The following is a 16,331-nucleotide window of genomic DNA, read 5'->3' as shown; positions in this document are numbered from 1 at the left end:
AGAGAGAGAGAGAGAGAGAGTTTAGAAATATGGCTAGCACAGATGCGTTTCCTTTGTTACTATAGCGATGTGAAAGACGCAGAAAGAACGAAGCAGGCGTCGTCGCACTTGCATGAAATAGTTGTCTAGGGAAAACGAGAACGAGAACAAAGGAATTGGAACAATGAAAGAACAAGTTGCCAAAGATTCATTGAGGTTTGGATACAAATTCTGTTGTCTTATAAATTTCCTCTTATGAGTGTTTATTATTTGTTGACTTGGTAGTATCAATGTTACATCCACTAACAGACTTGGGAGAAAGTAATGTGTATGTCTCTTTGTAAATTAACTTAATATCTCGAAAATGGAGGGAGAGATTTTCATGAAACTGAATGAAAGGCATAATTTGATGACCCTCTTCAGATAATTAACATTTGGGGGACATTCGTGAAGATTTGACCGTTTATCGCCCGGCAAATCTCTCGCCCATTATAGAATAATATGAATTTTGTGCGTTATAAAACGCCACTTATAAACATTACTGACTTAATATTGGCTGTCAGATGTCATTTCGAACTGTGCAGTGTCAGTCTGACAGTCAAATAAGTAAAAATAATATAAACTGGTGGACCTACACGCACGTATAAATACTTCACGGAAAGATCAATAGTCAAGGTCAAGGACCATTGCGCAACCTGGAAGGCGTTTGTTCGTTCTTGATCCAATGTGTTGCCCTGGCTGCGTTTTTGGTTTTAGTTTCGTAAAGGTCAGGTCATTTTTCACATATCATGTGACCTTTGCTTCAGTTTTGCAATATTTTTTTTTCTTCGACTCCTCTCCATTATAATACAGGGGTATTTCGCAGTTTTAGTTTTCTGTGAAAGAAAACTGTTGTGCCGGCTTTGTCGTTCTGCGCTTTTTCTGTCTGCCCTCAGATCTTAAAAACTACTGAGGCTAGAGGGCTGTAAATTGGTTCGTTGATCATCCACCCTCCAATCATCAAACATGCCAAATTGCAGCCCTCTAGCCTCAGTAGTTTTTATTTTATTTAAGGTTAAAGTTAGCCATAATCGTGCGTCTGGCAACGATATAGGACAGGCCACCACCGGGCCGTGGTTAAAGGTTCATGCTCATACGGCATTATACCGAGACCACCGAAAGTTAGATCTATTTTCAGTGTCCTTAATTATACGCTGTAGAGAAAACTCGACTGCACTGAGGAAACTTCGGCGCATTCTTTACTTGTTTTCTTTCGTTTTCTTGTTATCTGGAACACATTATCTATGAAGACGATGTTGTGCGTAGTCTTGTGAAATAATTCATTTCACGTTTCTGTATTTATGAATTTGATATGCATTTACAATCCTCCCGTAATGTGTATGTTTGTGATCGATTTCATGCAGCATTTCAAACCTATGTCTTGATGGTTCGTTTATTTTAAACTTAAAAACCCAGTGGGAGTTCTTTTTTAATATGCATTTAGTGTCTAGGTCTGTGATCCATTTTGTGCAGCATTTCAAATCTTGGTCTTGATGATTCGTGTACTGAAAATGTTAAAATTTAGTGATTAGTTCTTAACCTGTACTAACTTGATTTTCTTATGAACACAATATCCTCGTTCAGTCTCATAAACACATCCACAATCATTCAACCTTAATGCTACTTTTTACATTTACATCTCTTTCACTTTGTCCTCAGTGATGTTAATTTTCATAATTTAGTTCAGAAGGAGTTTTTCTTTATTCTTTTCACATTCATTTTCATAACATTTATTCTATAGCCTAGTTCCTCGTTGGAAGAGTGGGTTCCGTTCTCAACTAGCACTCTGCTGGCCGCGAGTTCGAATCTCCGACCGGGCCAATGAAGAATAAGAGGAATTTATTTCTGGTAGTAGAAATTCATTTCTAGCTATAATGTGGTCGGATTCCACAATAAGCTGTAGGTCCCGTTGCTAGGTAACCAGTTGGTTCTTAGCCACGTGAAATAAATCTAATCCTTCGGGCCAGCCCCAGGAGAGCTGTTAATCAGCTCAGTGGTCTGGTTAAATTAAGGTATACTTAACCTATCTTTAATTTATAGCCTGACCACCTTCAGTGTCTCCTTGAACTCTCGTTCTGGGGTTTTCCAATCCGTGTTAAGTTATCGGTATCCCCTGTAGAGAGGGTAGTGCTGTCAATGCACATCACGCGGTGCACTGTAGGCATTACTTATGGTTCTTTGCAGCGTCCCTTCGGCTCCTAGCTGTGACCCCTTTCATTCTTTTAACTGTACCACCGTTCGTTTTCTGTTTCTTCCATCTTACTTTCTACCTTCTCCTAACAATTGTTTCTACATTATTTTCAGCGCTTAAGGACCTCATAGGTCCCAGCGCTTGGCCATTGGTCTAAGTTTGATATTCCAGTGTTTTCGGTATTCACATAAGAACAGCAAGAAAGCAAGTTAATATCCCTGTCTCACCTCGTCTGAGTCTCTCATTGTTGTGATTTCGAGACGTCCATGACGAGTAATAGTTTATAATAAAATGCCTTGTATATAAATTCTGTATTCAGGATCCTTTTCATTTTCATCCCATTTTCTGTGTCGAAAGCTTCTCATGGGCTGCAAAACACCCTGGTGGTTTGTCTTTTTTTTTTTTAGAATTAATACCGTTGTCTGTTTGACACTTTTATATGTTGTTGTCCAAAACTCCTGTTTTTATTTGTGTCTTGTAATAATGTTTTTGTTTTATTTTCGTTTTGCTTTTTTTTTTTATCATGTATGTATCTCTTAGGAAAATCAGATTAATCATGATCGCTTTCTTTGTTTATTTCTCGGTATTGTATTTTGTTAGCGCTTAGTTCATTGCAGACATGTACAGGTTTGTTTTTCGGTCTTTCATTAAACAATTCCTTTTCAATCTTTTACTTCATTTCGTAGTTCCCCACCCCCCTCGCTTCTCTCTCTCTCTCTCTCTCTCAATTAAGAACGGCCATTTTTCATGCGTTATTTTTAATATAATGTTGCTCACTTTTTGTTTTTCCAAAGTTCGGTTATTAACGAACCATACGATGTAGTAATTATTATCTGACGCATTTTACCTCCGTCTACCGTAACCCTCACGTTTTAAGTTTCATTTGAAGGGTACCTTCCCCCTACCCCTCTCTATTTTCTAGAGGAACGAACTTCCACCCATCCATAAAAGTTTTGAAAATAGTTTTGATGAGTTCCTGAAGAGGACATCCTGCAGAGGTCAGCTGAACTATCATAGAATTCTAAACAGAACATCTCTCTCTCTCTCTCTCTCTCTCTCTCTCTCTCTCTCTCTCTCTCTCTCTCTCTCTCTTACGGATGATTGTTGTTGTTGCTTTTGTTGTTTCCGTTGTTGTAGGTTGTTATGATATTGAGCTTATGAGACACAATAGACCTGTCAAGAAAAGGACAGCAGTTGTTTTTTGTCGTTAATTCTTCTGATTAATTCTTCTGATATTAAGCAGTGATTTTTATCGTTAATTCTTCTGAGACATAATAGGCCTATCAAGAAAAGGAAAGCAGTGATTTTTATCGTTAATTCTTCTGATATTAAGCTTATGAGACATAATAGGCCTATCAAGAAAAGGAAAGCAGTGATTTTTATCTTTAATTCTTCTGATATTAAGCTTATGAGACATAATAGGCCTATCAAGAAAAGGAAAGCAGTGATTTTTATCTTTAATTCTTCTGATATTAAGCTTATGAGACATAATAGGCCTATCAAGAAAAGGAAAGCAGTGATTTTTATCGTTAATTCTTCTGATATTAAGCTTATGAGACATAATAGGCCTATCAAGAAAAGGAAAGCAGTGATTTTTATCTTTAATTCTTCTGATATTAAGCTTATGAGACATAATAGGCCTATCAAGAAAAGGGAAAGCAGTGATTTTTATCGTTAATTCTTCTGATATTAAACATGAGACATAATAGGCCTATCAAGAAAAGGAAAGCAGTGATTTTTATCGTTAATTCTTCTGATATTAAACATGAGACATAATAGGCCTATCAAGAAAAGGAAAGCTGTGATTTTTATCTTTAATTCTTCTGATATTAAACATATGAGACATAATAGGCCTATCAAGAAAAGACATTCTTCTGATATTAAACATATGAGACATAATAGGCTATCAAGAAAAGGAAAGCAGTTGTTTTTTGTCGTTAATTCTTCTGATATTAAGCTTATGAGACATAATATACCTATCAAGAAAAGGAAAGCATTTGTTTTTTGTCGTTAATTCTTCTGATATTAAGCTTATGAGACATAATAGGCCTATCAAGAAAAGGAAAGCAGTGATTTTTGTCGTTAATTCTTCTGATATTAGCTTATGAGACATATCAGGCCTGTCAGGAAAATGAAAGCTGTGATTTTTATCTTTAATTCTTCTGATATTAAACATGAGACATAATCAGGCCTGTCAAGAAAAGGAAAGCAGTTGTTTTTATCGTTAATTCTTCTGATATTAAACTTATGAGACATAATCAGGCCTGTCAAGAAAAGGAAAGCAGTTGATTTTTGTCGTTAATTCTTCTGATATTAAGCTTATGAGACATATCAGGCCTGTCAGGAAAAGGAAAGCCGTTGTTTTTGTCGTTAATTCTTCTGATATTAAGCTTATGAGACATATCAGGCCTGTCAGGAAAAGGAAAGCCGTTGTTTTTGTCGTTAATTCTTTTGATATTAAGCTTATGAGACACAGTAGACCTGTCAAGAAAATGAGAGCAGTTGTTTTTGTTGTTAATTCTTCTGATATTAAGTTTATGAGACAGAATAGACCTGTCAAGAAAAGGAAAGCAGTTATTTTGTGTTGTTAATTCTTCTGATATTAGCTTATGAGACATATCAGGCCTGTCAAGAAGATGAAAGCAGTTGTTTTTGTCGTTAATTCTTCTGATATTCTTCTGATATTCAGGCCTGTCATGAAAAGAAAGCCGTTGTTTTTGTCGTTAATTCAATTAGACCTGTCAAGAAAAGCAAGCAGTTGTTTTTGTCGTTAATTCTTCTGATATTAAGCTTATGAGACACAGTAGACCTGTCAAGAAAATGAGAGCAGTTGTTTTTGTTGTTAATTCTTCTGATATTAAGTTTATGAGACAGAATAGACCTGTCAAGAAAAGGAAAGCAGTTGTTTGTGTTGTTAATTCTTCTGATATTAAGCTTATGAGACACAATAGACCTGTCAAGATAAGGAGAGCAGTTGTTTTTGTCGCTAATTCTTCTGATATTAAGCTTATGAGAGACAATAGACCTTTCAAAAAGGCAAGCAGTTTGTTTTTGTTGTTAATTCTTCTGATATTAAGTTTATGAGACACAATAGACCTGTCAAGAAAAGGAGAGCAGTTGTTTTTGTCGCTAATTCTTCTGATATTAAGTATATGAGACACAATAGACCTGTCAAGAAGGAAAGCAGTTGTTTTTGTCGTTAATTCTTCTGATATTAAGCTTATGAAACAATAACAGACCTGTCAAGAAAAGGAGAGCAGTTGTTTTTGTTGTTAATTCTTCTGACATTCAGTTTATGAGACAACAGACCTGTCAAGAAAAGGAGAGCAGTTGTTTTTGTTGTTAATTCTTCTGACATTAAGTTTATGAGACAACAGACCTGTCAAGAAAAGGAAAGCAGTTGTTTTTGTTGTTAATTCTTCTGATTTTAAGCTTATGAAACAATAACAGACCTGTCAAGAAAAGGAGAGCAGTTGTTTTTGTTGTTAATTCTTCTGACATTCAGTTTATGAGACAACAGACCTGTCAAGAAAATGAGAGCAGTTGTTTTTGTTGTTAATTCTTCTGACATTAAGTTTATGAGACAACAGACCTGTCAAGAAAATGAGAGCAGTTGTTTTTGTTGTTAATTCTTCTGATATTAAGTTTATGAGACACAACAGACCTGTCCAGAAAAGGAGAGCAGTTGTTTTTGTTGTTAATTCTTCTGACATTAAGTTTATGAGACAACAGACCTGTCAAGAAAATGAGAGCAGTTTGTTTTTGTTGTTAATTCTTCTGACATTAAGTGTATGAGACAACAGACCTGTCAAGAAAATGAGAGCAGTTGTTTTTGCCGTTAATTCTTCTGATGTTAAGCTTATGAGACAGCAGCAGACCTGTCAAGAAAAGGAGAGCAGTTGTTTTTGTTGTTAATTCTTCTGATATTAAGCTTATGAGACACAATAGACCTGTCAAGAAAATGAGAGCAGTTGTTTTTGTCGTTAATTCTTCTGATATTAAGCTTATGAGACTTGTCAAGAAAAGGAAAGCAGTTGTTTTTGTTGTTAATTCTTCTGATATGAAGCTTATGAGACATAATAGACCTGTCAAGAAAAGGAATAGTACGTGTCTTTACTAAAAAGATGATCTTTTATGAGAAAAATATATTTCTCCAATTTTGACCATTTCTCTTTTCTCCCCTCTCCCCTCCCTGTCATCTCAGAGGAATAGGTTATCTCTCTCTCTCTCTCTCTCTCTCTCTCTCTCTCTCTCTCTCTCTCTCTCTCTCTCTCTCTCTCTCTCTCTCTCTCTCTGTCTTCTTTTTTCAACTTGATTTTGTAATGAGCTCATACATTCTTTTTTCTTATAAAGTTTGCATCATTCCCCCTCACCACTCTCTCTCTCTCTCTCTCTCTCTCTCTCTCTCTCTCTCTCTCTCTCTCTCTCTCTCTCTCTCTCTCTCTCTCTCTCTGCTCTGCTCTTCCATCCAAGGACCATTCTTCTTTGATATCACATTCTTTATTGGATAAAAGGTCGTTCGCGGGGCTGCAGAGAATGGCCGGGTACTTTCATACACACTCATTTTTATGCAAACTTCTCATGGGATCGGCCGCTCGAATTTGCCCCTCCTTCTCGATGGTGGCTTAGTGGCAGATGTGATTTGTCTTTTTGGCAACAGGAACAGAGAGAGAGAGAGAGAGAGAGAGAGAGAAGATTTCCATCTCTAAAAGGAAAGCGATACCCATGTAAAGCCTTGCTCACCAGTCCTTATTTTATTTAACAGTTCACATCTCTCATTGTGTATATCGCATAATTATCAAGAATGGCGACCAGCTGTTTGGGTGCCTCAAGTTTACCCTTGATGTGTACTGATGCAAACAGTGGAAATCCGATCTTTGTCTAGGGTACATAACCCCAGAGAATATTTCCTTTAGAAGGAAATAATCGTAGGGGGGGGTGTGAATATGCATTACTTAGGCTTGTTTCGAGCAGTGACGATTTTATTTAAACTCATTCACGCAAATAAATAATCAGTGGAGTCTTGGAAACTGTTTTAATGACAACAGGGCTTTATCAGAACCTCTCAGCGCTGAATGACCCCATTGGTCCCAGTGCATGGCCTTTGGCATAAACCTCATCTTCCACATTCCATATTTATCAGAATCTGAACAAGTCTCTTCTTTTCATTCTACGTATTTCCTTTAGGAGGGCTTAGGCTTCACGAAACATATTTACTTAGGAGAGTGTTCCAGATACCATTTCAAGCAAGGACCTTTGGTAAATAAGGCGCACTACGTATTTGTTAAGCACTACAGGATTTGTTTGTTGGGATATTGGGAGCCTAACAGTAAGAGGGGTTGATAACATCCTGATTACATAGGATCAGCCTGAGATGCTAAATGATACGAGAGGAAGTGTACAGTTGTTTATATGTAGTATTAGGAATAGTACGTAGATGCGTTCTCCTATTTAACATGTGGTCAGATTTACAAAGGATACTTTACGTAACATAATTGTATAAATTATCGTTACTGGGGATTTTCTCTTGACGCTAATTAGCACCGGCGTGATTAACTAAAATAAGAAATACCATAATTATAAATAATGATTTTTCGCTCTCGTGTGTTTTTTGTCTTATTAATAATGATATGTGTTATATAATAACAACTATGCATGTTTGTGTAATCGGTATGTGTTTGTTCGTAATTGTACTTATTATGGAATTAAAAAAGTTCAGTATAATACGCTAAACGATCTATACTAGCTGCTAGCAATATTTTTCCATTTATCTTATTCTGAATGACTGTCAAATCCTAAAGCCATTCTCTTTTTACAGTGCAAGACAACATAGATGCAACATGATTTATCATTTCACGCAGAAAGATCGTCTAAGAGGAAAAGGATCCACTCCGAAGTGGAGAGAGGTAAGTTTTTATTTACATCTGCTTTGTAGATAGTTCATAATTAAACTTGGAAATATGTAATCAGGTTTGGGCGTTGTTAGTTGAAAAGCAATTTGTTATGAGAAATAATCTCACTTGTATCTCGAAGGTAAGGTAGGGCGAATCTCAGGATATTACTGCAACACTATATTCCTATTATTAACCTAGAATATAAGTCGTTCAAGTGTGAGATAGTTTGTATACTTAACTGTCTAACGATTGTTATTCTCCGAAGTAATATTCATATAACTGTTATGCTAATTATTGCTGTAATAGTTCTTAAGTGCTTTTGCTGTTAACTATCATAATTATTGTTTACTTCCTGTATATACTATTTCTCAGTATTCAGTACTGAACTGTATCTTGTATAATAAATACCAAAAGGAACCGCTGTGTTTGTCAAACCATGACTGGTGGCAGCAAGTCAGAATCCACGCCTACCGAACATAACGCTGTTGCAAAGGAGATTATGCTGAGTGTGTCTTTTGGGGATGATGTGTCTCCAATGTCTTGGCAGTCCTTTTCATCGCATTTCTCTTTAGTCAAGCAAGCAAACTTACTACGAGGGGTACCGTCTTGGCGCGACGCAGGATATCAGGCCCTCATGCTGAGATTACAATTTAGGGGACCAACAGCCAACTATGTGGAGCAGCAGGCGTTACAGGACCCTGAGTGGGGTAAGGACGATGTTGCAATTATGGACAGACTTGCGCAGCGTATCCTCACGGCGGATGCAATTGAAGTAAGGATTCTGAGGTTTGAGGAATCTATACAGTTGCAGGGCGAGAGTCTGAGTGATTATATGACTCGTTTGCAACTGTTGGCAGGTCAAGCATTTGCTAAAGAACCAGCTGATATTGTACGGAAGCGTGTTGTATGGCGATTTCTCTCGGGGTTGCACGATGCAGATGTTCGATCCCAATTGATTAGAGAGAAGTGGATGGAGTCGGAGGAGACTGCCAAGTCGTATGATGAGGTGGTGAAAATTGCATTGGCAGCGTTGTCTACTAAACGAGCAACTAAAGCAACAGGACCTAGGAATCCCAATGTCCATGTGAATCAAATTGAGGGTACGTCCAATGTTTGTTTGATGGAGGACACACCGGAAACTATGGAGGTTGCAACTGTACGGAAATGCTGGATCATGGGGCAGCAAGAAGAGGGAATCCTATTCTTCTCGTAAATTTAAGTGCTATTATTGTAAAATGACACATGTGGGTGGATGGAAAGCATGTGCACGAAGGAGGGCGAAAATCCTGCTTGGTACCCTCCCAGGTTCAAAGAAGAAATTTTCAGTGAGGACTGCTCCACACGGGAGCTCGGAGCAGTCTGTACAAATGAATTCTACTTCCGCTTTCCAACGCACTGTGGCTTTGGTACAGCCAAAGGTGAAGGGTCAAATGAGATATCGGCATGTGCTCTCCAGCCGAGCAGCAACTCAGGTATTGAAAAGTATTACAAATTACGTTACTGTGGAGATGATGAAAACTAAGTATAATGCTTTGGTGGACACCGGAAGTGATTATTCTTTAGTTTCTGAGGATATCTTGAATGATGCTCAGAAATCTCTTGTCAGCTCGAGTAATATTACAGCTTGCGGAGCGAGCAGTGAAGAACTTCAAATTGAGGGAGAAATTCTGATGGATGTAAAGCTAGGCAAAACCATAGTGAGACAACATAGGTTCATTGTGGTATCTAAACTTGTTACTAGAGTGATACTTGGGATGGACTTGTGGATAAAACTTGGCACAGTCACTCTAGATTTGACAAAAGGGAGGTTGCGAGTGGATTCAATAAATTTATCATTGCCATTGAATACTGGGGAAAGGACACAATCACATAAATCATGCTCTGATGGAGTGGTGAAGCTCATTGTTAGAGCTGAGAATGCAGTTGCGATACCTCCTAGGACAGAATTATTTATATGCTGCTCAGCTGATGGGATGGTTCCAGATGAGCAGTATCTGTTGTGTCCCCGACGCCCTGAGGGTTCTCCGGTTGCCCCTCCTCATTGCTGCATCCAAGGTTCAATCAAGAAGAAAATGTATGTGAGAGTTGCAAATGTATCGGATAAACACGAAACTGTGCAGAGTGGAGAGGAGATCGGGAACTAGAGCCCAGTGTGGTAGGATACGATGGCAACCATAGCCTTTTAAGTTCAATTGAGGGGAAAAGAGGAAATTTCATCGTTGGAGAGTCGCTTACTTGTGAGCAGAAAGAGGAAATGGACAAGGTACTTCATGAGTTCAAGAATGTTTTCTATAATGGAGGCCCACTGCCGCTGGTACAGGTAGGGGTGGAGCACACAATCAGAGTTAACCCAGATTCAGCACCAATAGCAAATAGACCGCGGCGGTTGTCACTTGCTTTGGAGGCAGAAGTCAAGAAGGAGCTAAGCAAACTTCAGGATATGGGTGTAATAAAGAAATCATGTAGCCCTTGGGCAGCTCCTATTGTTTGCGCTCGTCGAGCTGATGAAAGCCTTGGTTGGCTATTGATTATAGGGGAGTAAATAGCGTGTCCCAGCCAGCAACATTGCATCCAATTCCTGTGGTCGAGGATCTTCTTGATAGACTTGGTCAGGCAAAATACTTTTCAGTGCTTGATGCAAAGTCTGGATACCATCAGATGCCTCTTCAGAAGGAGGATTGTGAGGTCTCGGCCTTTGTAGTCCCATGGGGGCAGTTTGAATGGCATGGTAGAACTCCTTTTGGTCTGAAAGGGGCAGGTTATACGTTTCAACGGATGATGGCTACAATACTCAGTGATTGCAACTATACGGATGCATTGTGTTATCTCGACGACATACTGGTCTGGGGTTCAACATGGAAAGAACACATAGCAAGGCTCAGAAATGTGTTGAGCAGGATTCGTGACGCTGGTCTTGCGCTAGCCCCGAATAAGTGTAAATTTGGGGTGCGAGAAGTGGAGTATCTGGGTTCCGTGGTTGGTGATGGCATGCTTCGCATTAGTGAGCAAAGAGTTCATCAACTGAGGATCTTCCTAGGCCTTTGACTGTCAGGCAGCTGCATCAGGCCATTGGGGCATTTTCTTATGTGCAAAAATGGATTCCAGGGATGTCACAGACTGCTAAGCCCCTGTATGAGGCTTTGGAAAAAAATCCCCTCCAGAAATTGCATTGGTCAGTCGAGATGGTTGAGGCTTTTGAGAGGCTTAAAAACCAGGTAGCAAATGCTGTGGCACTCCATCTTCCTGACTATAGTAAACGGTTCGTTTTGATTACTGATGCAAGTGATGTTGGAGCAGGAGCAATGTTAGCCAACAAGTCAGCATCCAAGGAACTGTTACCAATTGCCTTTTACCACCATACATTCTCCAAATCCGAGCAGAGGTATTCAACGACGGAAAAGGAATTACTGGCGGTTATCCTGGCAATAAAGAGGTTTCGGTTGTACCTCTCCTCTGCACCATTTGATCTGATAACGGACCATCAGGCATTAAGATGGCTAAACACCCTGGATATTAGAGAAGAGAGAGGACGTCGAGGGAGATGGATTGAAACAATTCAGCAGTTTGACATAAATCCAATTCATAAAAGTGGTCGCAGTGCTGTGATGTCCATGGCTGATTATCTGTCAAGAGTTGGTGCTGATGGAAATCTGGTATCACATATTGCAAGTATAGCAGTAGGATCTTCTCAGCAGTGGGCCACAGCATTTGTGGATCCCAATGAAATGTTAGAAAAACAGCATTGCGATGAAGGGATCAGGGAAGTAGTGAACTTTATGAAAAATACGAGTTCACCGCGATGTGTGTCAGAGGAGAATGAGCTTGCCAAACATGGTAACCATTTAGGTATTACTAACAATGGAATTCTGTGTTATATAAATTATAAAGGAAGACGCTCACAAGAACATCCCTATGGCGTGAAAGAAGAGTGGCTACCTGTAATACCTAAAGATATGAAACTCTATGCACTTCAAATGATTCATGACAGTCAATGAGTGGTCACATGGGTCGTGATCGAACATGGGAAAGAGCTCGGAAGAATTTCTGGTGGCCTCGCATGAAGGCAGATGTCCATGCACATGTCAGTAAATGTGAAGCATGTGGGAGTAACAAAGATCGAAGCATCCAGGAAGGCCCCTTTTCAGAACCGCGAGCTCCCGGAATACATGAATGAACAGGTGCAAGTTGATTTCATGGGTCCGTTTCCCATTTCATCATCACATCCATATCGTTATATCCTTCAAATGCAAGATATTTTGACTCGCTATGTTGTTTTGGTACCTCTTGAGGATTGTTCAGCAAAAACAGCAGTGGATACTCTAGTTGAAAGATGGATTTGCATGTTTGGGGTGCCCCGTGTCATAATGTCGGATAGAGGATCACATTTTACGGCTGATATCTTCAAGGCAGTATGTAACCTGTTTGGAATTAAGCAGGATTTTGGTTCTCCTTACCATCCAAGAAGTCAGGCTCAGGTAGAACGTCAAAATCAATTATTAGACAACGTTCGTTGCATGTGCCACAATAATATGGATCTTTGGCCTGAAATGATACCCAGGGTACAGTTCTCTCATAATACAGCTGTAAATACTACGACTACATTTACTCCACATGAGCTCGTCTATGGGACTCCGGCTCGACGTCCAGAGGAGATTCTAAAAAAGGAAACTTGCAAAGATGAGGATTATCAACCGGGCTCTTTGGGTAATGCAGCAATCGCAGAAAGATTTGTGAGAGAGAAAGTAGATAAAATTGAGAAAACTATTAAGGTCGCACGGAACAAGACTGCAATGGCACAACAGATTAGGAATAACCAGCGGAAGTCTTACGGCAAAGCTTTCAAAGTTGGAGATTTGGTTCGATTGAAGTTATCGACAGCTGAGAGACGCCGTTGTGGAGGTGGTAAACTTGCACCATATCTTTCGAAGAAATATAGAGTTATAGAAATACTTCGTGGTGGCTGGACGTATAAATTAACCCCAGCAGAGACTATAACAGACGAAGTAAAAATAAGACATTTTGACGAACTGGAGAAGGCCCCTGTAAGCAAATATTCATGGGAAACCGCATTGGCTGATCATTCAGATGAAGAAGTCATCAGAATAGAGTCAGGGATTGGAAGTAATTCAGAAGGAATACGTCGATCTACTCGGGAGCGCCATCCTCCAAGTCGTTTGCAGGTGGATCCCAGTAAAAGATCCTATGAATCGGAAGAGGAGGAATTCTGGGATGAATGTTCTAACAGCGAAAATGAGTTAGAAGACGATCAGAATTGCTTATAGTAATGATAATGCTCGTCTTGATAAATGCAACATGTTAAATGGCAATTATTTATTTTGTTATTATATTCTTGTATTATTTAGTAAATTTATTTTATTGGCATTCCCGATTTATTCATATATTGTCTCATAAATAAGAAGGGGAGTGAGATAGTTTGTATACTTAACTGTCTAACGATTGTTATTCTCCGAAGTAATATTCATATAACTGTTATGCTAATTATTGCTGTAATAGTTCTTAAGTGCTTTTGCTGTTAACTATCATAATTATTGTTTACTTCCTGTATATACTATTTCTCAGTATTCAGTACTGAACTGTATCTTGTATAATAAATACCAAAAGGAACCGCTGTGTTTGTCAAACCATGACTAGTGTTAGGCGGATTCCTGAACCAAATCCTTTTTTTTCCGTCACAATTATGTAATTGTAAATCAGAGGATCTCTCTCTCTCTCTCTCTCTCTCTCTCTCTCTCTCTCTCTCTCTCTCTCTCTCTCTTGGTTGAGTTCTTTTGAAAGATAAGAGATCAATTTTCGGCCATGGCTTCTATGTATATGATTCTATTACTTGTTGTTTACAACTTGACGTCTGCCGTGGTCATATTTTCCCAAGAATCAATTCTTTGGTGGCCATTAAAATACTAATTAAATTCGTCATACTTCCTTGTCAAGGAAACTGAAAGCATCGAAGAACATGAAGGATATCGACTCTTAAGTCCTGATCCCTTCTCTCTCTCTCTCTCTCTCTCTCTCTCTCTCTCTCTCTCTCTCTCTCTCCTTTTCTTCATGGTTTCTCTGTTGTAGTGGTGTTGTGAAACCACGACGTATTTCATACTTGAGGGAACGGGAAGGAAAGAGAGAAAAGTGAGGGGTGGGGGGTGTTAGGAAGGTGGGGCGAAGGAAAGGAAAACACAGATGGAAGAAAATGAGAAGAAAAATCGAATTGCGTCCTTTGATCCCATTACGCGCATGACTCCCCTTCGGAATGTACCCAATTTACACACTGTTTTGAAAAACAACCTCATAGCAGCTGCTCCCTCCGGCTTCCTCCTCATTTTTTCTCCTTTTTTGGTCTTCTTCTTCTTCTTCTTCTTTTTCTTCTTCTTCTTCGAGGTCTTATAACTCTCCTCTCGGAGATGGAATTGGAAGGGTGCGTGGGGACGAAATGCTGATGTGTGTGTTTTTCGTTAAAAGTGCCCAGAGCTGAATGCTTCTATTTTTCTCACACCTGCTGCTTCTGCTGTGATGCTGCTTCTGCTGTGATGCTGCTGCTGTTTTTCTCTTGCCCTGCGTCCTCCTCTACCGTAATGGGAGATGAAAGGGAATAGGACTTCTCCACAAAATGGCCTTTTTTTGGTCTTTTCGCCACTCCCTCTGGATCTGAATGCCATTATTTTCAAAATCAGAACTTACAGCTCACTTACGAAACCTCTTCAGGTTTTTGTCTGATGACTTATGATTTACATGCTACACTCACTGATTTCATATCACAGTCCCATAGTTATGGACCTGGTGCATCAAGGGAAAGTAATTTTCATTATATCATGATAACCTGAGAACCAGGATAAATTGGTGTTTCAGTTTTTCAAAGTACTTAACATCCTGCGTCCCTGATGCCTGTTAATATCCAAAGAATGTGGTGTTCATTAGATAGAAGTAACAGAAGCTAAAGGGAAATGCAGAAAGAAGAGATCGCTTATTAGAAAAGAAAAAAATAATAGATAAATAGATAAAAATGTAAATAAATTATTAAAATACAAGCAGAATAGTATTAGGGTTGTAAAGCATTACATCTTCGTTTGAACTTCTGAAGTTCAAATTGCACGACTTCCTCATGGAGGCTGTTCCACAGTCCAACGACTGTGCCATTCACATTGTTATTTCTGATTGGTTATTTGAGGGCAATCGTGGTCGTGAAATTCCTTAAATCTAGTAGGATTTACCCCTTTCATGGTATAATATTTTTATATATGTACTGATATGGCAGAAAATGAGTGCTCTTAACGCTGAGATCTTTCATTAGTCCATTGGCAGTATTCTTGTAATTTTCTGCAACCGTTCAGTTCCTGTTGTATGTATCAAAATGAAACTTTTGCACTGTACAGAACACTGTTTAGATATGGCTGCAACTTATTCTAAAGGTTATGAAAATAATGTATTCATTTATCGGAGGAATAACGAAGGAGAATAAGTGCATATTTACCTTTCCTTGCAATTTGTTATTTAATACTTTTGTCATATTATGCCTACTATTAGATTATTCTTTTTGACATATTTACTCTAAACCATCAGGTGTCCAATTTTTTTCCAAACAGAAGATTTAATAGATATTTTTGTCATTTTAGACACTTAACGTTTTGATGGTAACAGACAGAGAGAGAGAGAGAGAGAGAGAGAGAGAGAGAGAGAGAGAGAGAGAGAGAGAGAGAGGAATCTTCACAAACCGGAAGTTTACGCTAGGAATGTATCGAGTTGGTCAGGTAAACGTAGTTTCTTTCGCAGTGTTTAAAGAGTTGCTTTGAGAGGTCTTCAAAATCTGGCAAATCCAGTCTGTTTATTTATTGTTATTGTTTCCGATTTGTAAACAGAGGAGATAGTTTGCGGAAAAAACCACTGGGCTGGGGAGAAAGCCTAGACTGGGAAATGAAATTCTCCTAAATTACGAGGCAGCTGTGACATAGATCGTAAGGAGAAGAAATCGGGATCATACAGTTGGTTCCATTCCTCAGAATAGGTCAATAGATCAGCTGTAGTGAGATCAAGGTACTCTTATTAATTTTATTCCAATGACTAATTTCAATTCTCGTACAGATCTGTCTTAATTAACAGTAACTGCATACTGGGATTGTATTTTCTATTATATTGGTCGTTGTTATCGTAATCACTGTTTTTTTTTATTTTCTATTATGTGTTTGTGCCTAATCATGAGTTTGTTTGATTCATATGTCTGT

General features: G+C 38.8%; 1 long non-coding RNA gene across 1 annotated transcript in view; it reads left to right on the top strand.

The window, feature by feature from the left end:
- Positions 1-8,118, top strand: part of LOC136844681 (uncharacterized) — a 255,134-nt gene extending 247,016 nt beyond the window's left edge. The window contains exon 3 of the long non-coding RNA XR_010854966.1: positions 8,028-8,118. This is a non-coding gene — a long non-coding RNA (uncharacterized lncRNA). The remainder of the gene's footprint in view (positions 1-8,027) is intronic.
- Positions 8,119-16,331: the final 8,213 nt, after the last annotated feature.

The sequence above is a fragment of the Macrobrachium rosenbergii genome, chromosome 13 (genome assembly GCF_040412425.1).
Source record: "Macrobrachium rosenbergii isolate ZJJX-2024 chromosome 13, ASM4041242v1, whole genome shotgun sequence".
Classification (NCBI taxonomy): Eukaryota; Metazoa; Arthropoda; class Malacostraca; order Decapoda; family Palaemonidae; genus Macrobrachium; species Macrobrachium rosenbergii.
Note: the sequence above shows the minus strand (reverse complement) of the source record. Positions and strands in the feature narration are given on the sequence as shown.